Here is a 21,993-nt window from a genome sequence, read left to right as displayed (position 1 = left end):
TTAAGCTGAAGGAAAACAGAAAATTGTAGTTCACTAAGATAGAAAAACACCAAAGAGATAATAATTTACCATAAAGAAACAAGGATGTGGTCATGATAGAGAAGATGAACACGGATTGCAAACGACCAACATGAAAATATTTAGGGTAAACTTCTCAAGATGAGAAACCGTGACGTAGCTCCTTTAAAAGAACTTTTCGTTGCTGGGTACGTTATTTTGATTTGCCGCGAAATGAATGTCTGGCGCCTCATGATGTGTGGTATCAAAGTGATACAGGAAATTGTTTTCAGCATGTCTTGAATCAGTTTTCAATAGCAAACGTTTCATTATTCACTGATCATTCGAGTGATGGGTTCATATTACACTCGAATCAAAACAGTGTGCATAGGCCGCCAGACGCGCGAGGTCAGAAAACAAATATATTATTGTCTGTTATCTTGATCTTAATCTGTTAGAGCAGGATATTTAGCCGGTGGGTTGTGTAAAAGCTTCTATCTGCTCAAGATATATTCGTTAATGTGAAATGTTCTCACCGCAATCCCTTTGAGGCGCGGGCGGAGAATATCAGCTAATATCGAGGATGTGTGCGTTTCTCTGTGTAAAGCTTGGTTTAAACAGGTGTTCACTTAAAAATCGTTCTGTCGTATAGTATAGAGATGAATACAAAGGTTTTGTAGCTTCGGGTTGTTCAGGAAGGAAAAAACAAACTCTCCGTCGCCATCAATTTTTGTATAAGTTAGAATTTTAATATATCGAAATTGGCATGTTAACACTACGGGGACCGTTGAGAACGGCCGAACAATATATTTGCCCAAATTGAATAATTTAGATGCATGGTTAAACTAAGGATTCCGCTAATACTGAAATATACCATTTGTTGGTGTCAGTTTTTGCTCGTGGATATGTCTATATCTACGGCATAATAGTAGTGGTATGGGCTAGTCCAGTACGAATTTGACAGGTAGTGTGATGCAAATGAAAAAGTATTGTTATGGAAAGGAGTTCTATTGTTTTCTCGAGTTTGACGTATCCATAGTAATCAGAAGCCCCGCCCCCTTTGACGTCAATAATCTCGTTTCCGTGTTGACCGAGTAAAAAGCCTGGTTTCTAAGATAAACAAAGTAATCACGCAATTTTAAAGTTAACCATTAACTTTAATATCAAATGTTTCCCTAAAATTGCAGGACAGAGCCTTGTGCAACTCCCTAGTGGATTGCGCTCACCTTATGAATGAAACTATTTACAAAAGTGTTTACAAATGGCACAACAGTTCAATCATGTCCACGTCCTCATTTGTTATTCTTTCATAGCCATAGGGATATGTTTTGAAGGTGTAGGGATCTATCACTCGTTTTTCGTACACAAGCTGGTACTTTTTCGTATGAGAGATTGTGGTCAGTGAGTACTCTTTGGAGTTTCGGACGATGTGATAAGGCTTGTAAATATCAGTTTGTCGCGTTTTCTCGAGAGGGCGTTGAATTTCGTCTAAAACATTTTGCCGCAACACTTGATAATTTAACTGCTTGCTACCTTCAGTGTTTAAAGAGATTCCCCTCACTTTGCATTCTTCTTTTTCTTTCTTCGTGAGGTAACCATAATTTTTCGGTCCCGCGGACGCAAATTCAGTGATGAAGTCGTCTTCTCCCAACTCGTCCTTGAAATCACCGAGAAAGTCGTCAAGAGGAGGATTGTTTTCATGAGGTAAACTGGAAAAAATAACGCTGTCGGTGTCTGTGTACTGTACTCGTTCTTGTAGCATGTCCAGAGCTGCATACAAACGAAGTCGCGCCCAACATGTCGTGAAACAAGCGATGAAAATGTTGAGGTTTGGTGAGACAGGTTCGTCATTCGATTTCAGTTTATAGTGAATTTCAACGATGTCTTCAGACAATACACTCACGTAGCAAATGTCATTTGCATCACTTTCATGGAATGCACTGAACCTCATAGGATCTCCGAACTCTTTGATTTGAGTTTTGTTGGTGCGCTGGCCAAACTTCCCCCACATGGAATTTAACATCATTTTTGCAAGGCTACGTTTGCCGGGATTCTTTTCAATGTTGTTGCGGTTGAGTTCGATGCCCTCTTTCGCTTTGTAGGATCTCAGATGTTCTTGCTGTTTGACGGGATCATCGTCTACATGAGCTGGCCAGCCGCTTGCCTCCTCTTTAATCTTTAACCATGTATTCACATAGTCTTTAAAGAGACCTTTCCTCGTTTCAGAAAAATACCACACTTCGTGAATGTAAGTTATTTTGTAGCCCTTCTCAACGGCTTTGTTCAGTTCGGGGGTACACCATGTACCTGTAATTTGTCTTTCACTGTCGCTGTGACTGCAAACCCAGGACCGTTGTAGCATTGGTTTTTCCATCTCTTCTTGTACACAGGCTCTACATAGCGGGAATGTTAGTTTACCATTTTCACGCAGCGGAAGTACTGGATGAAACAGTTTTTCTGGAGGTAAGATTGTGACCTTGGCAATCCCGAAGTAATTTTGGATGTCTGTGTCTTCCGGCTGAAATATAATTTCAGGGTGGCCGACAGGATACTCAGCATTCTTATTAATGACCGGATAGAGAGATGTAAAATCATAGTAATGAATCTTCTCTCCTGAGGCGATGTCAGCCAGATGATAGAGTTTGACAGCGTTTGTTCGTCCGCCGCAGAAGGCATCACGGGGATTTAGTGGCTCCACCAAATCGAGGCTGGCTACAAAGTTCCTGACGTCCCGCCTTTCTTCTTTCATTTTCCGCCAATCACACTCCCACATTTCGATGACGTTGTAACGTTTGTCACGCAAGAATTGTAGTTTTTCCTGGGTGCAGAGATACACGTCGGCAGTGCAGCGGTGCTCTAATCTAAGGTGTGTTTCGGATCTGTTGGGATAGCATTTACGACAGCCATGCCAAAAGCAACCTTGAAATTCGTAGACGGTGTTCGTAGTTGCATCGTAGCCGTCCACGGTGTAGCGACTGTTGGGGATACGGTATTCCCCATCATTTCCAACATGTTGAATTCTCCCACTGATCTGACTTTGTTGCCACAGTAGATATTCCATGGCAACTTTCGACTGATTTGTTTTTAGTCGCCAACCGTGGAGAGGCTCGGAAGCAATTGTATTGGCTTCCATTCGGTTTTGTCGCAGGTCTCGATTGCATGCCGAAGCTATAGTAATATGACTGAAGGGGTCAAACTTTGTCTCTTTTTCAAAAAGCCGTTTGAAAGTAAGGCATCCCTCCTTCAGTAATTTCACGTCCGACTCGCAATATTCCAGCAATTCTTTCTGGAAATCGAACACTACATTCTCAGCTCTTTCTTTATCATGCCATTTCTCGAAGTCTTTACGGCCGTTGACAGACATTGATTCAGGCATGTAAAATTCTTTCTCGGGAATTGGTCCCACGTAGTCTTGATTTTCAGGCGTGTTAAACAGGTGAGGAAAATAGCCCTTCTTTAACTCTGTCAATCCGAATGTCTTTGGAAATGCAGAAAGCGGCATTTGAAAAAATGACAGAGAGTCAATAAAGTTAATATTGCCAAAGGTTAATCGGAGAAGTTTAGCTCCATTTCTGATTTGATTGAGGACCCTGTGTTGGCGATGATATTCCTCCACGACGAAATAGGAGTCGTAGCCAGAAAAGTTATGGGTCAAAACAGTTACCTTGCGCGTGTCTTCTTCAGTTAACGTATCCAGCCAATTCCAGGAAATCGCGAATGCAATCTTCACCTTTGAAGTGGATTGGACAATCATCATCCTCAGTTTCCGCTATTAAAAGAGTAGGGATGTGTTTGCCAGTGTCTTACATCGCCTCAATATCGAAGAAAACGAGAATGGGAGGCTTTTCATCATCATCATCATCATCATCATCATCATCATCATCATCATTACTGTTATCCTCTGCTTCGGCTTCGGTTCGTCGCTTGCGTTTTTTCTTTTTTTCTTTTTTCTCTTCGGTTAGCTCTTCCGGTGTTTTAGGTATCTGAATAAAGCATCGGTGGCTTGCGGCCTCTATGTACTCGTGGCAAGAGGGACAGTCTATGTAACCGCATTCATGTTCTTGTTGCTTCCAACAACTTTTTACAGCTACGACATTTGCGGCGTTGACTGCAAACACTGATGTTTTTGGAGTCAGCGGTTTTTCCCTTGTAGGATTTCGTCAGATGATTTTGAAAACAAACATCACCATAAAACATCCGCTTACAGGATCCGCAGGGTGTAGCTGGTGGTTGATTACGACACCTGGCCTCTGTAAAGTCCTCACATCCCGTTTGTAAGCAGGAAGAACAATGATCAGGGTTGTTTTCACAGGCGTGTTGACCTTCGGTATTGTAGGGTTTGAGACACCTTGCGCAGAAATAACTGTTACCAAAGAACCCAGGTAACGCAGTGATCACATTGTAGTGTTCATTATCATACAACAGTACCAATTGTTTTTCCTGAGGCTTTCCAAAAGAAGTCACGCTATAACCTCGGGTAGCGTCCACAAGTAAGAGCTGATAATTGTTCAAGGACGGCGTCAATGCAAATCTAGTGAGTTCCTCGTAACCGCATTTTCCCATTTCTACATTAGCTTCTATATGCAGCTTGATTGCTTCATCTCTCTGGATAGAGTAACCTCTTCTGAAGCTGTTCCATTTAGGGTGATCATCCACTCTAGCTTTAGCTGTCACAATGGTGCGGGCGCAGCATAGCTCATCTTTGTTATCGATACTGATGACAGAACCTTTCAAACGTTTGAAAGTTTCTGGATTAGAATGTCCAGGTTTCAATTTTCGTTTCTGACCGCTACCGCGAGGAGATGTACGAACGTGTGTAAAAGATAATTGAAACGAATCATTCATTTCAAAGTTCTCGTTTGAGTTTAACACCTGTGACATTTGCTGCAGCAGACTGTCGACACGATCGCTACCATTTAACCATTCCCCCGCCGGTAACCCTCGATAAGCATAGCTGTTGACTAAGCGATTGCTGGCTAAATTGACACGATCAGCGGCTGGTATCCTGTCTCGGAGAATCAAATTTTGGATTGTTCTATGTAATCCATCAGCAATTGCTGCTGCCAAGTTTTGTTGAGGTATAAATTGTCCCACCTGACGAATGTTGGAGGTGTAGTGACGCTCTCTAACGCCCATTTTTTTGCTGTGACTATCTACGTACGGGTTGAGTACAAATTCGAAGCGTCCAGGTTCTGTGGTAGCAAGACTTCCCCCCATTTGTTCTTGATTAGTGAGTTGACGTTCTGTAGCCTCGGCGACATTTGACAAAATCGTATCATCGATAGAGTCGTCAAGAATCTTGGAGAAAATATAAAATAAAATAAATAACCCGGTTCATCACACATTAAGTACACGAAATGTATTTTTGTTACAACATATTTAATTTACCTGTTGAAAATAACTGATTTCTGGTCCATTCTCAATAACAATAATGGCCTCCAACGATTCTTCATCGCTTATATCCTCAAAGTGGCTGGACATGGGGCGAAAATCTTATCCAGAGAAACAAAAGTTTAGTCAACAGTCCACCATCTGCAAATGATTTCTATCTAGCGAGTCCCAACTTTATTGGGGTCGTTAACTAATCATATTACAGGAAATGTCGGCACATTTCCAACATCCAATCATATTGCACAAAAACGACATCATATTTTCAACCACCAATCAAGTAACATATGACGTTATTGATTTATCATAATTACATTCACACACGCAGACCACCCGAAAAGTTTACTTAGTTTGTTAATTTAATTTTCCTGTAAATGCATAAATAACAATTCCACAACTCGCATGAAAACAAATGCCTTTATTAGTCTTTTAGCGTCCGTTCAATTCGCCTTAAAAGATAATAGCCTATTCAGTTAAGCTAACAGAGTCTAATCATTCAACGTGTAAGATAATAGTCCATTGTCATATTCTTGCGTTAAGTTTTCAACTCGTATGCAAATTTCGTCATCCCCGCGGCCAATGGGACAAATTATTTGCATCGCACGCTAAACTTAAATTTAGGAGTAACGGTTCCATTGTAACTTTAAGGTTTATAAAATACGATCGGACGAACGCTATAGCTTTGCTTATCCTAAATCCGTCCAGTGTTACTTGTGTTATACTGGTAGAACGTTTCCAAGTCCGTCAGCGAGCTATTCAAAATCAAAAGAACTTCATTTCAAAAACGGTAACCGCCTTCGAATTCCAGACCTGATATAAAGGATTACAGCGAGCTATTCAAAATCAAAAGAACATCTTTTCAAAAACCGTAACCGCCTTCAAATTCCAGACCTGATATAAAGGATTACAGCGAGCTATTCAAAATCAAAAGAACATCTTTTCAAAAACCGTAACCGCCTTGTAAACCCGTCCAGTGTTACTTGTGTTATACTGGTAGAACGTTTCCAAGTCCGTCAGCGAGCTATTCAAAATCAAAAGAACTTCATTTCAAAAACCATAACCACCTTCGAATTCCAGACCTGATATAAAGGATTACAGCGAGCTATTCAAAATCAAAAGAACATCTTTTCAAAAACCGTAACCGCCTTCAAATTCCAGACCTGATATAAAGGATTACAGCGAGCTATTCAAAATCAAAAGAACATCTTTTCAAAAACCGTAACCGCCTTGTAAACCCGTCCAGTGTTACTTGTGTTATACTGGTAGAACGTTTCCAAGTCCGTCAGCGAGCTATTCAAAATCAAAAGAACTTCATTTCAAAAACCATAACCACCTTCGAATTCCAGACCTGATATAAAGGATTACAGCGAGCTATTCAAAATCAAAAGAACATCTTTTCAAAAACCGTAACCGCCTTCAAATTCCAGACCTGATATAAAGGATTACAGCGAGCTATTCAAAATCAAAAGAACATCTTTTCAAAAACCGTAACCGCCTTGTAAACCCGTCCAGTGTTACTTGTGTTATACTGGTAGAACGTTTCCAAGTCCGTCAGCGAGCTATTCAAAATCAAAAGAACTTCATTTTAAAAACCGTAACCGCCTTCGAATTCCAGACCTGATATAAAGGATTACAGCGAGCTATTCAAAATCAAAAGAACACCTTTTCAAAAACCGTAACCGCCTTCAAATTCCAGACCTGATATAAAGGATTACAGCGAGCTATTCAAAATCAAAAGAACATCTTTTCAGAAACCGTAACCGCCTTCAAATTCCAGACTTGATATAAAGGATTACACCGAGGTATTCAAAATCAAAAGAACATCTTTTCAAAAACCGTAACCGCCTTCAAATTCCAGACCTGATATAAAGGATTACACCGAGGTATTCAAAATCAAAAGAACTTCATTTCAAAAACCGTAACCGCCTTCGAATTCCAGACCTGATATAAAGGATTACAGCGAGCTATTCAAAATCAAAAGAACATCTTTTCAAAAACCGTAACCGCCTTCAAATTCCAGGCCCGATATAAAGGATTACAGCGAGCTATTCAAAATCAAAAGAACTTCTTTTCAAAAACCGTAACCGCCTACAAACTCCAGGTCTGATTGAATCACGTATTGATATAAAAAACACAAAGGTTCATTATCGTTTCCATTCATTATCAGTGACTATTCAAAATCAAAAGAACTTCTATTGAATGCTCATACCCTCCTTGAAATTCCAGGTTGTGGTTAAAACATGTAGTGGTATTGAAAAGCACAAAGGCTTATCCTTTCCATTCAATTTCAGTGACCTAATTCAAAATCAAAATAATTTCTTTTCAAAGTCCTTAGCCGTCTTCAAATTTTAGGTCTGATTAAATCATGTAAGTTAAAGTATGAAGTTATCTTTTCCATTCAATTTCAACGACCCATTTCAAAATAACGGTACGGATTTGTATTCGCCCGACATGTACTCCAATTTCAAGTTATATTTATTACCTCTTGAGAATCGTTGTCTTGGTCCGCGTTCTCAATAGAACGAACAGCCGCCAAGAGTGGTTCATCAATCAAATTCATTGTTGATTTTGAGGACGCTGTCAAACTGAATTTTATGACGCTGCAGTTTTGATAATCGATAATCGATTTTGTGAATAATAAGTGCGCGTCTCCACGTGCTCGAGCACAAAATTAAAAGAACTGGGGAAAGCATGTTGGACCATTGACTTTTATTAATGTGGTGGCTCCTAAAAGAGCCGTTTGGTTCTTACCTACATAAAGTCTGTAGGATTTTAAAAGGTGGCCATACCTTGCTTTCTCTGCTTCAAGAAGACGTGATAAGCTCTGGAGAACGGATACGCCGTAATGACGCGGAATTTGTCGCCGTACGATTCCTTCCATGAGAAATAAACGCAAATCTCGTCCGTGGGATAACCCCACGGACAGACTCCGATGACTTTCTTCATTTTGAATACGTACATGTAATAGTGGCCATGTCCCGTCTTGTAACCTTCTTCGACGATTTCATAATCGTCACCAGCGACGAAAGTTTTCCTTGCCAGAAAGGCCACAGTTGACGTTAAATTAAACGTCCGCAGGAATTTGGATGCACCGGAAGTCCACTGCAAAACTGCTGGGGTTTATCGATCGATGGCACACTACTGAGGCCATGCGGCGCAGACCCAGAAAAAAATTAGCAAATTTTGATTTTTTTTATTTTACAAGAAGACACATGGCTTAAGGTTCCAGGCAGATAGTGCAACTGGCAAATAAGAAATCATCATGGGCAATTTTAAACCAATTGTGCGTGTTCATTGTTTTTAAAAGTGCTTTCACGGCGTTGTTTGTATGAAGACGTGATTGATCATCGCAGTTATACGCACAACTTAAGCAGTTGTGAAATTAAAGCCTGAAAAAAAATTCAGACCAGAACGGGATTTGAATCCATGGCCTCTGCCATATCGGTGCAGTGCTCTACCAACTGAGCTATATATCAAGCCAATTGGGAACTGGCCACATTGTGAGTTTGTAATATACCCGTAGATATTGAAGAATACAAATGAATATATGAAATTCACATATTTGGACTGCGGAGAATGTTATGAAGACATGATTGATCATCAGGCTTGATTTAATTTCACAACTGCTTAAATTGTGTGTATAACTGCGATGATCAATCATGTCTACATATCCGATATTCCGTCCTTACCGAGCCTCTTCGTAGGCTACTCAGTCCTTTAATTCTCAACCAACTGCTGTGCGTGTACCTTTGATTAACATCCATACTTGTCTATATGGTAGTGTGACTTTAGATCACTTTTCCTTGCCTCCCCCTAACCTACACACATACAAATATACCATCATAATTAAAGTGACAAATACTGCAGTGTACAATGAAATGTCGTCTGTCTCACGATGCTGTCACCAATGACCCAATCGCCTGATGAAGACTAGCAGCGCGCATTCGAAACATCGCTATAACATCACAACTGATCACATCGTAAGAACAAGGGTGCTACTTTGGTACTACTAAATATTTAAGATGTGCCGTTTTTAAACGTTAACTTTTTACACTTTTAATCTGGTGCAAATTCATTTAAAAGCTTCATCACTAAAGCTGGAAGCATTTATTCGCAACTCCCTCTGCTTCTTTTTAACTTGCGTTTACTAGCGTTACAAAGAGAAATTTAGTCTGGAAAGTCGCTGACTTTCGCACACATTGCGTGCCTTCTCTTGCATGCCTGTAATTGGGCTAAAATATTCCCAATTTCTCGTGTTGACGAATTTGGAGACGATGTCTCACTAAGAGCCTGTCTAAGTTTTACGCAGGATGCCTGAAGGCATTACGCGTGATCAGTTTAATTCTTTGTGTACCGCTTCTTGGAATACACGGACACTGAAGCATAGATTCCCGTTAATTCATCCAGTGTTATCCTCCATTGAGTGCGCAAATTTCACCTGGAGCCGATTATAAGGTACTGTGTGTCCCTCAGTTGATGTCTCATTAAGCTAAACTAGCAGTCAGTTGTACTTTCTTGACGTTCATAGCATGTTTCGGAGATTCGGAGTCAATCAGCTGATAAATTTTAAACTGTGACTGCTTACATTCTGATGTTGGCGTTCTTGCCAGGCAGTATAATTTATCAACGTTATTGTCAATGTATGTTACGAATTCTCTGAAGTTATTGTATGTAATTCAATTCTTATGTCAAGGTAAGTGGCAACTTGAAAAAGACTAGTAACTTCATAACCAAAAAAGGCTGCGAAACGCGGGTTCAAAAATGCTTTCCACTTCTAACAAAAGACTTAGCCAGTTTTGCATTTGTGCTGAAGCGAAAAAGAATGGGAAAACTGGGCAAATGTTTAGTTCAAAAGGATGAAGTTATATGAAAGTCTCACGCTCTATCAGTTTTATCGAGCAGATAGTAAGTTTCGCTTACCGAAGTACTTTTACTTTTGATCTTACATAGTCATAATACATTGTTAACAAAAGCGTTCTGTGGCTCTTGTGTTCTTGCGTTCTTGTATCGAGCCTCGCTGATGCAAAACGTGTTAGGCAGCCAGACCTCAGAAAATTACTCGAGAATTTGACAACTTCTCTGACTCACATATTGAGTTGGATCGACTTTTTTACACTGGCACGGCACGAAAAATTGGATTTACTCTAAATTTGATCCTGATCAAAGTCGAAGTCAAACATGATCATAGCTTTGATCCAAACTTTGACGCGCGTCAAATGTGTGTCAAAAATGTCATGGCTTTGCCGATACATTTGATCCATGACAAAGAGGAGGGCAAATGTGATCTTAACTTTGACTCCACCTTTGACCCACGTAAAAGGGGGAATCAAATATCTTATGGATTTGCCATACATTTGATCCCTGCCAAAGGCGAGGTCAAACATGTCAATAACTTTGACTACAGTTTTGACGCGCGTTAAAGGCGTTCAAAGACACCACGGCTTTGCATACCTTTGATCTCTTATGTCAAAGGCGTTCAAAGGCGGCATGGCTTTGTACAACTTTGATCCTACGTCATGTCATGTCAAAGGCGAGGTCAAATATGGCCATATCTTGCGACTCCGCTTTTAACCCCCTAATAACCTGCGTTTTCGTATTTTTTGCTGTTTTAACCATAAAATGAAAGCTTGCTTTTTTGTCAATGTGTATTTTTTTAATAAAAAAGTTTTCACTTGACCTGGAGGTGGCACAAGGAAACAACTCGAAAACAGCGGGAAAACGCGGCTGGCAGCGGCTTCCCGCATTTTTCTGGCCAATGGGAATAAAGGTCAACGAAGTCGGCTGTGAGGAAAGCAGACATTTTTCTTCATTTGGCTTCATTATGGCGGCTTTGGTGAAATTTTCGTTGTGTTTTGGACCAGGAAAAGGTAAGTCTTTGCATTTCGTTCATTTTTTTTCAATGTTCAGAGAATAACGGAGTTTAAAAAGTAAATTAAACGCAGCAATGGCTACACAAAGAGCTGTGAATTCTGTATATTTATGGCAAGACAGATCCTCGGCAGTGAAAACAATTTGGTCGAAGATTAATTGCACTTGACTGAATCACAGTTGATCGGCAAAGCTCTTCGTTAAGAAAGACCAAACTTTATTTTCAATTCACATATACTTATTTACAAAAGTTGACAAAGATAATTTTTTTTTCTCACTCTGTCAAGTCTTGTGCATTAAATTGAAGTGTCTGTCATAGCATAGATTTTAGCATGATCAGTGCTTGAAATAAACGTAACTTAAGAATTAAGCTTAAACTTAACTCTATTTACGTATAAATTGTTGTGCATAATGCCTCTGGTAATTTCTGAGCTTAAGCAATTCCCTTGAAAGAAAGCTCATGTCAATATAAAGGAAATTTGTATTGAAGGAAAAACTCAGTCAGCCATGCATGACAGTCCATCACGACCTGACTTAATTATCATATTCATTATACCATTAAAAGAGTTGTTGACTCTGAAAATTTAATCTATGGATAAGTTTCTGCTTTTGTCTCTAGTTACCATTCTATTGAAAAAAAGCTCTGTTTGTTGCCACAGTTGAAATTATGATGATATTTGTTCATTAATGTTGATAAATGACTTCACTGGGTTGAATTTAACAAATTGCATGTGGTTTAGTGTGGTCTGTACTCTTATCGACAATGATATGCATCATCACAGTGGTCAAAATGTTGTGGAGTAAAAATATGTTTTGATATTTGTTGTATCAGGCTTATGGATTAATCATTTGGAAGTCCACTATCTCCTGCCCAACCACCCCGAACCTGCCAGGCATTTGACATTTTGAACTGTCTCCAGGGCTAAGAATGGTGGCATACCAGGTGATCAAACACACCTACCCTGTGATATTTGCAAAACTGAGTAATAGATATGTAGATTGAGTGTCAACCGAGGTGTCGATGGAGTGTTGATTGAATATCGATCGGGTGTTGATAGAGTGTCAATTTAGAGGATCAATCAAGGGTATCGATCGACACTCGACCACTGATGCCTTTAGTACACGTAATCCAGCTTATCTTTAGTACGTAGGTGAAATTGTTACAATGTTTGATAAAAAATCAAACTTGCCATTAGTTGCAAATTAAAAAGCTGACCCCATAATAATATTATTATGTGACCTCTCTGGAAAATACGAGTAGTTTTAGAGTTTCATGTCTTGGTCTTTTGAGCAGTAGACAATTAAATGCCAATAAATATGTGACTAGTGGAAATTTGCTAATGAATGTTGTTTTTATCCTTCAGCTAGCCACTCTAGAAGAACTGAAGAAATTAACAATAAATTCTGGGAGAGGATACAATATACAACTCTGTAGTTCACAGTCAACTCAGATGCAGTTAAATCATGCAATGCTCCAAAGTGTGCAAACATCAGAACATTTTGGTAAGTAAAAGGCTGGAATATTCATTTGTTATTTCTATATTTTGTAGCATAGACCATCTTATAATTTCTTCAGCCACAACTTTGAATATTTTTTTCCAGCAAAGAAAGGATATAAATAGATTTTGAAAACCTGGCTATAGCTTATTAATATTATTTTAATTGATCATTTTTATTACAGTCTCACTCTGTGAAAAAAAAAAGTTGTTTCTTTTTGGTTCATTTAAGGGCAAGTGAGGAGATGTTGTCTTTCTTAAGGGACAAATATATCAACTGGCTCACCTGGATGAAAATTAAGTAATTAAAATGTTATTGAAAACATGCAAGGGGTGGGAATCGTTTTGGTAAATGAATCAAAGTTGCAGAATGTTGCAAACCAGTCTCAGGAAATGTTGGTTTTTGACTGGTAAAAGCTGAGTTTTGAATCTAAACTTTGAGTGGTTGTCTGCAATATTGACTGTTTTGGTTTGGCCATCAGGTTTCCAAACCAAATTTTTCCAAGCAAAATTAATAATATGGTTAATTCATAACTATTGATGGGATCAGTAGAGAATTTAAGGCGTAGAGGATTTGATAATAACTTAGTAAAAGTAAATTGACAAAGACATTTATTTGCTTTTACTCAATTGAAAATTTTGTTGGCAAATTTGACTGGATAATAGCCATTTCTCTCTATGAGATGCGGCTGCACGGGGAATCATAGTGGTTGTATTCATCATCTTGGACTGGATTTTTGTTTCAATGAATGAGCCATGCGATTCCATGCAGGCATGTCTCATGTTAAATTATTTAATTTCAGGAATTTTTTTCAGTGGAAAAAAATGTACAAGTAGTTGCTAACTGTTTACTAATCAAGTGTGCAATTATTTTGATATGTTTATATGCTCCTTTTCACATATGATCTACAATGAAAATAAGGAAAAAGATTACACTACTGAACATGAAGAGATCTGTGGAAATTACACAGGAACAGCAATATTCCCAAAGGTGTGTGTATTCCTCATTTCTTGTCACAGTTTATGTCAGATTTGTTGATTTTTAGATTGCTATTCTGCAACCATAAAAGATCTTTGTTGTAAGAGGTCTGTGAGATGTCTTTAAGAGACAGGCAGACAGATGGACTGGTAAACTGGCTCTAGGCTTTTTGTTTATTTGTGCCAAGCTGTACACTTTTAAAATGACCCCAAGTCTTTGTTCTCTTATGAAATTCTAGCTGGGGATAACCCTTGTTCAGCTGGTGAAATTAGCTTGTTAAACTGGCTCTTAATGACATACCTGTGTGACCAAATCTCTGAGTAGAGTGGAGAGAAATACAAAAAAGAAGGCTACTATTGACAGAAGCACAAACTATTCGGAGGAGGAGTAATGATCTGATTGGTCACGTTTTATTAATGTGATATTAGCAAAAACTATAGGCAAACTTTAAGGAATAGAATGCCAAGATTCACCCTTAATATTCATTTCCAACGTTTTTGTCTGTTTGCTTCTGTTTAGACAAATGCAGACAAGCAGTGGTCGAAAGGATGGACTTATCCAGTGAAGATGCATTGATTAATTTCGTCAACGCCTTAGACTTTGTCAAAATGTGTCTTCCCTAGAAATCATGGTTATTTAGTTGGCATTGACCCCCAACAAGGCAGTTTAACCACTTTGATGAGAAAGAAGTGGAAAACACTGTGTTCCATTCCACTTATAATGCAAGAATGAGCAAGTGCAAGAAGCAGAAAAGGAGAACTGCCAAAACATAAGGAGTTCCATGCAACGGACTGTACGTGCCATCTGGAAAGGACGCTTATACACTAGTTGACTTTTGTGCGAAGTTTGCTATATCTTTCCCGAAATTTTGCGGTTGTCTTCCCTATTGTCTAGTCTGGTCTAGTAAATTTAAGGAACTGAGAATTTAGCCATAGTACTTCAATGTTAGATAAATGCACTTTGTACCATGGAAGATTTGTTGACTGTTGTTTTCACGATAGACAGAACAATGTTTTCCTTATGATCAGTCTCATTACGTGTAGTTTGAAACCAAGCCTGTAACGTGGCTTTTTGAAACCTGAAGCCCAAAACATTTATGTAAGGTACTTGAAGGTATTCACTCTTGATAAAAACGGGAGAAAAAATTGAAACTGAGATGAAATTGAACATATTTATTTTCTTAAAATTAGGCGCAATGATCTTTCCGGGCCGCTTTTCCGTTAACATTTGTCAATAGTTTGGTACAAAATAACCTTATTAAAGCTGATATATTCTTCAAAACTTGTCAGACATGAATCAAGAGTACGGATCTAATTGCATCTTTCGTATGCGGAGCTACAAAGCTAGTGTAGCAAGCAGAAAAAAGCGTATACGATGTGGATCGCGCGAAACGTGATCAACGGTCGCGCAGCGCGAAAGAGGAGCGCGAGCGAGAAGTTCGGGCGAGACGCGCGAGCGCGGAACGCGCAGAGTACCTTTGACAAACCTTTGGCTTGCGTCACAGGCATCTTCGACCACGTCTTTAGCAAACCTTTGACTCGAATCGCAGACAAATTTGATTACACTTTTGACCCGCCTTTGACAGTGCGCAAAGGCGTATCAAAGGATCACCTTTAACCCTAAAAACACAGGCGTTCAAAGGTGAGTAAAAACGGCCTTTCACGCCTTTGATTTGGTGGTAAAGGTTTATTCACAGATGATCTTTGATTCGTGTCACAGATCGTCAAAAGCGTGCAAAGGCGACCTTTACAAAACCTTTAACAACACATTTGACGCGCGGTAAAGGCGATTTTTCGTGCCGTGTAGGTACAGTTAGAAGACCGCAAGTTCAGATTTTTGGAATTATAGTCACGATTGAAAATCGACTCAACAATTTCGATTTCGAGTCTTTTCACTTAAGCAACAATGAGCTGTCTGGTGACAGACCAATGTAATTATCTAGCCATGCATGTAGCTTATGGAGGTGCATTGTTTCGATGGAGATAAGTGTTGCAAGGTATCCCGACGTGCCGAACAAACATCCCTTCGAGAGTGAGTAGCAATGCTTTCAGTCTCTGAATGATACGGAAACTGCGATTAGTACTGGCAATGTGGACCAGCCTGGTCCGAGTGCGACTTTAGTTTTAGGTTTTATGCAGGATGCCTGAAGGCGTTACTCGTAATCAGTTTGTTCCCCCGGGGGAGGTACTTTGGGAATTTCTGGGTGGGGATGTGCCGCTGGGACCATGGAACCCTTAGCCTATACCAGAGCTAGTTCAGCTGAATTTTGCTACCCTATACTAGAGTAAACTCCCCAAATCCCCCATCTATCGACACTGTTGAGGCTGATTTGCGTAAATTTAAACTTGCTGATTTGATTTTTTATATATATATATATATATTTTTGAGTGGCAATTCCTGGTTTCCTTAGTCTAGATAAAATCTTCAACCAACTAGTCAGTTTTGTGAAAAATGATACCCTATTCTAGACCCAAACGCTCTGATTTATATACCCTATCCTAGAGTAAACTGCTTGAAAACCATACCCTTCACAGCGGCACATACCTATATAGCCCGTATATGGCAGTGCCCCCCCCCCCCCCGGATTTGTTCCATTCGTTATGCACGACGTACAATCTGCTTTCCATAGATTCCGTCAAGTCATGTAGTTTCATCGTGAATTGGGTGCGCAGGTTTGACCTGGAGTGGATTAAGGTACCGTATATCTCTCATTTGATGTCTCATAAAGACAAATTAGCGGTAAATTGCTCTTTTTCCCGACTTTCTTGACGTTAATTTACACCATGGTTAAGAGGTTCGGAGTTAATCAAGTGATCAATAAACAACTACTCTTTACACTTGTTGACGTTCTTCCAATCCGTAGATACACGTACTGACTCCTTTGTAGCTATCGTATCTTGTTTAACAATTTGATCAAATTTAGAGACAACATGAAAAAGAATGGAACTTCATAATCAACTAATACTGCGTAATGCAGGTTTAGGAATGCTTTCCATGGCCAATGAATTCCATTCAAACGTCTCCAGTTTTGGCAGTGCCTTGAAGAGAAGGAGATTCCGAATTCATAAAGATGGCAAACGAAAACTGAGCTAAAGTCAACCTTCACAGTCCGGTTGTTCAAAAGAGGGTTAAATAAACCTTGGATTAGAGTTAATCTGTAGAATTCTCTAACCAAGGTGAAACTTTGTTGAAAGCAGGGTTTGTGCGCTGGTTCGTTATTCTTGGCTAACTCGAGAAATGTCAGAAATCAAATTTCAGAGAAATTAGTTCGCGATTTTCAGATTTCCATACACGCACTTTAATTACTTGCGCAATCATAATTTGGCGCCATTTCAAAATCGAAAATTGTAAAGTACCTTTTCTCGACGCCTAATTTTAAGATCTCTTTTTCTGGAAAGTTGTTTGTTATATCTCGCAAAACAATTGATAGCATGCATACATTTATTCATCGGGTAAAATGTGTATAATATTCCGTGTTGACGAATTTGGAGACGACGACTTACTGAGAGCCTGTCTAAGTTTTATGCAGGCTGCCCGAAGGCGTTACGCGCAATCGATTGGTTCCATTCATGTGCAACGCTTCTTGAAATGCACTCCGACACATAGATTCCCATAAAATCATTTAGTTTTATCGTCAATTGAGCACACAATTTTTACCTAGAGTCCAGAAAGGTACTGTTTGTTCCTCATTTGATGTCTCTTGAAAAATTAGCGAGCAATTGTCCTTTTTTGAGGGTTCCCTTTGGTTTGTAGCATGTTTGCGGAGTTAATCAACTGATAAGACAATACTTATTGTTTATAGTCTGCTTTCAATGTTGGCGTTGTTACAGAATCAGTAGTTTGTCAATCTTGTTTCAATGTATGTATTAGTGACAATTAATTTGAAAAACACTGGTAACTTGATAATCACCAAGCGCTTTGGAATGCATGCTTTCCAATGCTGATGTTACAACATTGAGACTTCGTCTATTTTTCCATCAGTTGTGTCGAGTTCCAGGAGGAGCAAAATTCGAATTCACAAAGTAGGTAAGCAAGAACTGATCAAAAGTATAGTTTAAGAAGGTAAGCTTTGCAAAATTAACTGTCTGTTTTATTTAGCGGGTAGTAAGTTTTCCCTTACTGAAGCACTTTCACTTTTGCTTTTCCATACTTATAATACAATGTACAAAAAGCCAGCCCGGTGGGTTGCAGAGATTTGAATCGAGAATAGCTTATTAAAAAGCGCATAAGTCGGGGCACAAACCTATTATTTCGGACTTTTGTAACGCTGGCATGGTCAGTAATGAAATGTGTATAAAATTAAGGAATAGTGAAAATGGACAAGAAATGCAGCTCATTTAACTATGAACAGAAAGGAAATTTAATATTTAGTAATGAGTGTCATCTATTTCTAGTGATGATTTTTCACATTCGCCAAGAGATATTTTACGCACTTTGTATTAAGCTACCGAAAGTCAAGAAAGTGGCGTCAGACCGCCAATTACGAGACTTCAGAAAATTATTCGCACATTTGACAACTTCCTCTGGCTCACATATTGAGTTGGGTCGACCTTTTTCTGTAGGTGCATTGAGAGCGCCGTCCGTTGCAAACTGAAATATACGAACATGCAGTTTTAAGCTTATTTTCGAGATTAGTGTGGAAATTGAATACAGTATTCGGTAATTTCAATTTCGAATCTAGATCACTTAAAGAATGCTGAATTGTCTTGTTCGGACCATTGTAATTATATGCAGCCATATTTGTGGGAGGCCCATTGTCTCACTGGATATAATAAGTGCTGTAAGGTATCCAGCAGTGACCAAACATCCCTTCGAGTGGGAATAGCAATGCTTCCAGTTAATGAATGATACGGGAACTATGATTGTGGACCAATTTGGTCCTTGTGCGACTTTAGTTTTAGGTTTTATATAGGATGCCCGAAGGCGTTACGTGATCAGTTTGTTCCATTCTCTCGAATTTCCTGTGAACCGTTTCTGAGAATGCACGCCGACGCATATTCCGCTTTCCATAAATTCACCGACATTGCGTCATTCAGTTTAATCGTATTAATCTAGCGGCAGAGTTTTCGCCAGGAGCCGATCAAGTCGATCAAAGTACTGCATGTCGCTCAGTTGATGTCTCTTTGAGGTAAATCAACAGGCAATTGTACTTTTGCAGGGTTTCTTTATGTTTATACCTTGTTTAAGAGATGGGGAGTTAATCAACTGATCATTGAACAATCTAATGTTTACGGTCTGTTTTCAATGCTTGCGTTCTTTATCATCTTGCTGTAAATGTATGTTGTCGAATTCTCTGTGGTTATCATATGCAGTTTAATACTTTGATCAAGTTGAGTGACAATGAACTTGAAAAAGACTTGTGACTTCTCATAATTAATAGACCGACACTTATTGTGGAATGCGTCTATTGTGGAATGAACTGATCAAAAGTATAGTTTAAGAAGGTAAGCTTTGCAAAATTAACTGTCTGTTTTATTTAGCGGGTAGTAAGTTTTCCCTTACTGAAGCACTTTCACTTTTGCTTTTCCATACTTATAATACAATGTACAAAAAGCCAGCCCGGTGGGTTGCAGAGATTTGAATCGAGAATAGCTTATTAAAAAGCGCATAAGTCGGGGCACAAACCTATTATTTCGGACTTTTGTAACGCTGGCATGGTCAGTAATGAAATGTGTATAAAATTAAGGAATAGTGAAAATGGACAAGAAATGCAGCTCATTTAACTATGAACAGAAAGGAAATTTAATATTTAGTAATGAGTGTCATCTATTTCTAGTGATGATTTTTCACATTCGCCAAGAGATATTTTACGCACTTTGTATTAAGCTACCGAAAGTCAAGAAAGTGGCGTCAGACCGCCAATTACGAGACTTCAGAAAATTATTCGCACATTTGACAACTTCCTCTGGCTCACATATTGAGTTGGGTCGACCTTTTTCTGTAGGTGCATTGAGAGCGCCGTCCGTTGCAAACTGAAATATACGAACATGCAGTTTTAAGCTTATTTTCGAGATTAGTGTGGAAATTGAATACAGTATTCGGTAATTTCAATTTCGAATCTAGATCACTTAAAGAATGCTGAATTGTCTTGTTCGGACCATTGTAATTATATGCAGCCATATTTGTGGGAGGCCCATTGTCTCACTGGATATAATAAGTGCTGTAAGGTATCCAGCAGTGACCAAACATCCCTTCGAGTGGGAATAGCAATGCTTCCAGTTAATGAATGATACGGGAACTATGATTGTGGACCAATTTGGTCCTTGTGCGACTTTAGTTTTAGGTTTTATATAGGATGCCCGAAGGCGTTACGTGATCAGTTTGTTCCATTCTCTCGAATTTCCTGTGAACCGTTTCTGAGAATGCACGCCGACGCATATTCCGCTTTCCATAAATTCACCGACATTGCGTCATTCAGTTTAATCGTATTAATCTAGCGGCAGAGTTTTCGCCAGGAGCCGATCAAGTCGATCAAAGTACTGCATGTCGCTCAGTTGATGTCTCTTTGAGGTAAATCAACAGGCAATTGTACTTTTGCAGGGTTTCTTTATGTTTATACCTTGTTTAAGAGATGGGGAGTTAATCAACTGATCATTGAACAATCTAATGTTTACGGTCTGTTTTCAATGCTTGCGTTCTTTATCATCTTGCTGTAAATGTATGTTGTCGAATTCTCTGTGGTTATCATATGCAGTTTAATACTTTGATCAAGTTGAGTGACAATGAACTTGAAAAAGACTTGTGACTTCTCATAATTAATAGACCGACACTTATTGTGGAATGCGTCTATTGTGGAATGATTGCTATTACTGATATTATAGAGACCAGTTGTTCAAAAGTCGTCATGAATTCGAGGAGAAGCAAAATTCGAATTCACAAAGCTAGAAAACTGGAAAATTTGGAAGGTTCTCAATTTACTTTATCAGGCGGATAACATGGGTTGTAAGGTTTAACGCCAACCGAAGCACTTTCACTTTTGATTTTCTCATAATTATAATACATTGTTAAAAGAAGCATTCTGTGGATCTTGTGTTCTTGTATCGAGCCTGGCTGGTTAAAACGCTCACATGCAAGTCTTTAGCAGAAATCGATTATTTCGGACTTTTGTAACACTGATATAGCCCGTTGGAAAATGTGTATAAATTTGTAATGCCCAAGAAATGCATGCTCATTTAATCATGTTCAGTAATAAATATCATATCTATTTCTCGTGATGATTTTTCACATTCTCCAAGAGAGACCTTATGCACTTTGTAGTAAGCTAAGGAAAGTCAAGAAAGTGGCAGAAGACCGTCAATTACGAGAATTCAGAAAATTACACAAAAATTTGATAACTTTCTTTGACTCTCATATTGAATTGGGTCGACTCTTTTCTGTAGTTGCATTGAGAAGAGCGTCCGTTGCAAATTAAAACATACCAACATCCAGTTCTAAGCTTTTTTTCGAGTTTTTCGATAGTAACGTGCACAACTGAACACATGCAGTATTCGGAAATTTGTTTGAACAATGCTGAGTTGTTTTGATGTGTCAGATCGTTGCAATTATCTAGACATGTTTGTGCGGCGCACTTCGAAAGTAGTTTAGATTATGGAGAATATAAAGAATATTCATGTTAATTTGACCTATATTCGTTTTAAGAGTATTGAGGTGACGTTTGCAGTAAACAAGCAAAGATGTTAAATCCGTCACTGGTAGTGACAGGACCATTAAAGTATTGTTCAGGGTTTCTGATCAATCTGCGTGTCTAGATTTTTTGGCTGCGAGTCGAGAAAATGGTAGCCTTCTTCAGACTATATACAACCTTCACAGTCCGGTTGTGCAAAAGAGGGTTTCATTAACCTTGGATTAGAGCTAATCTGCAGAAATCTCAAACCTAGGGTGAAATTTCGTTGTTCAAAGCAGGGTTTGTGGGTCGGTTTGTTATCCTTGGCTAACTCGTGATATTAGCTTTCTGCGAGGTTAAGCTGGTGCCAGAGTGAAACGCACGCGTTTGATACCTTTCCTTAACTGAAATATTAATACTTTGTTACTGGCTGTGAGGCCCAAATCCTCCATGCCAGCAACCAAAAACTTCCCTTATATGCTGGTTACCTGTTGCTCATTATGTCAGAAATATCAGAATCAAATTTCAAAGAAATCAGTCCACATTTTTCAGATTTGTATACACGCACTTGAATTACTTGCGTCATCAATATTGGACACTTTTTCAAAATCGAAAATTGTAAATTATCTTTTTTTCGCCTCATTTTAAGATCTCTTTTTTCT

General features: G+C 39.0%; 1 protein-coding gene, 2 long non-coding RNA genes and 1 pseudogene across 3 annotated transcripts in view; 3 read left to right on the top strand and 1 right to left on the bottom strand.

Annotated features, from left to right (window-relative positions):
* Positions 1-1,252: 1,252 nt before the first annotated feature.
* LOC149096021 (uncharacterized) lies at positions 1,253-5,379 on the bottom strand (annotated as a pseudogene).
* A 4,012-nt stretch (positions 5,380-9,391) lies between these two features.
* Positions 9,392-16,565, top strand: LOC149096019 (uncharacterized). Its single transcript, XR_016204582.1, has 2 exons — positions 9,392-9,840; positions 16,358-16,565. It is a non-coding gene; the product is annotated as an uncharacterized LOC149096019 (long non-coding RNA).
* Positions 11,006-14,162, top strand: LOC149096020 (uncharacterized). Its single transcript, XR_016204581.1, has 3 exons — positions 11,006-11,252; positions 12,618-12,756; positions 13,672-14,162. It is a non-coding gene; the product is annotated as an uncharacterized LOC149096020 (long non-coding RNA).
* An 825-nt stretch (positions 16,566-17,390) lies between the features above and the next one.
* LOC149096017 (substance-P receptor-like) overlaps positions 17,391-21,993 on the top strand; it is an 18,087-nt gene continuing 13,484 nt past the window's right edge. Inside the window, exon 1 of the mRNA XM_089281107.1 lies at positions 17,391-20,238. The gene's annotated coding sequence lies outside the window, so the exon portion shown is untranslated. The remainder of the gene's footprint in view (positions 20,239-21,993) is intronic.

This window comes from Orbicella faveolata, unplaced genomic scaffold (assembly GCF_042242905.1).
Source record: "Orbicella faveolata isolate gen_17 unplaced genomic scaffold, um_ofav_v1 contig_48, whole genome shotgun sequence".
NCBI classification, from domain to species: domain Eukaryota; kingdom Metazoa; phylum Cnidaria; class Anthozoa; order Scleractinia; family Merulinidae; genus Orbicella; species Orbicella faveolata.
This window is presented reverse-complemented; position numbering and strand designations above follow the sequence as displayed.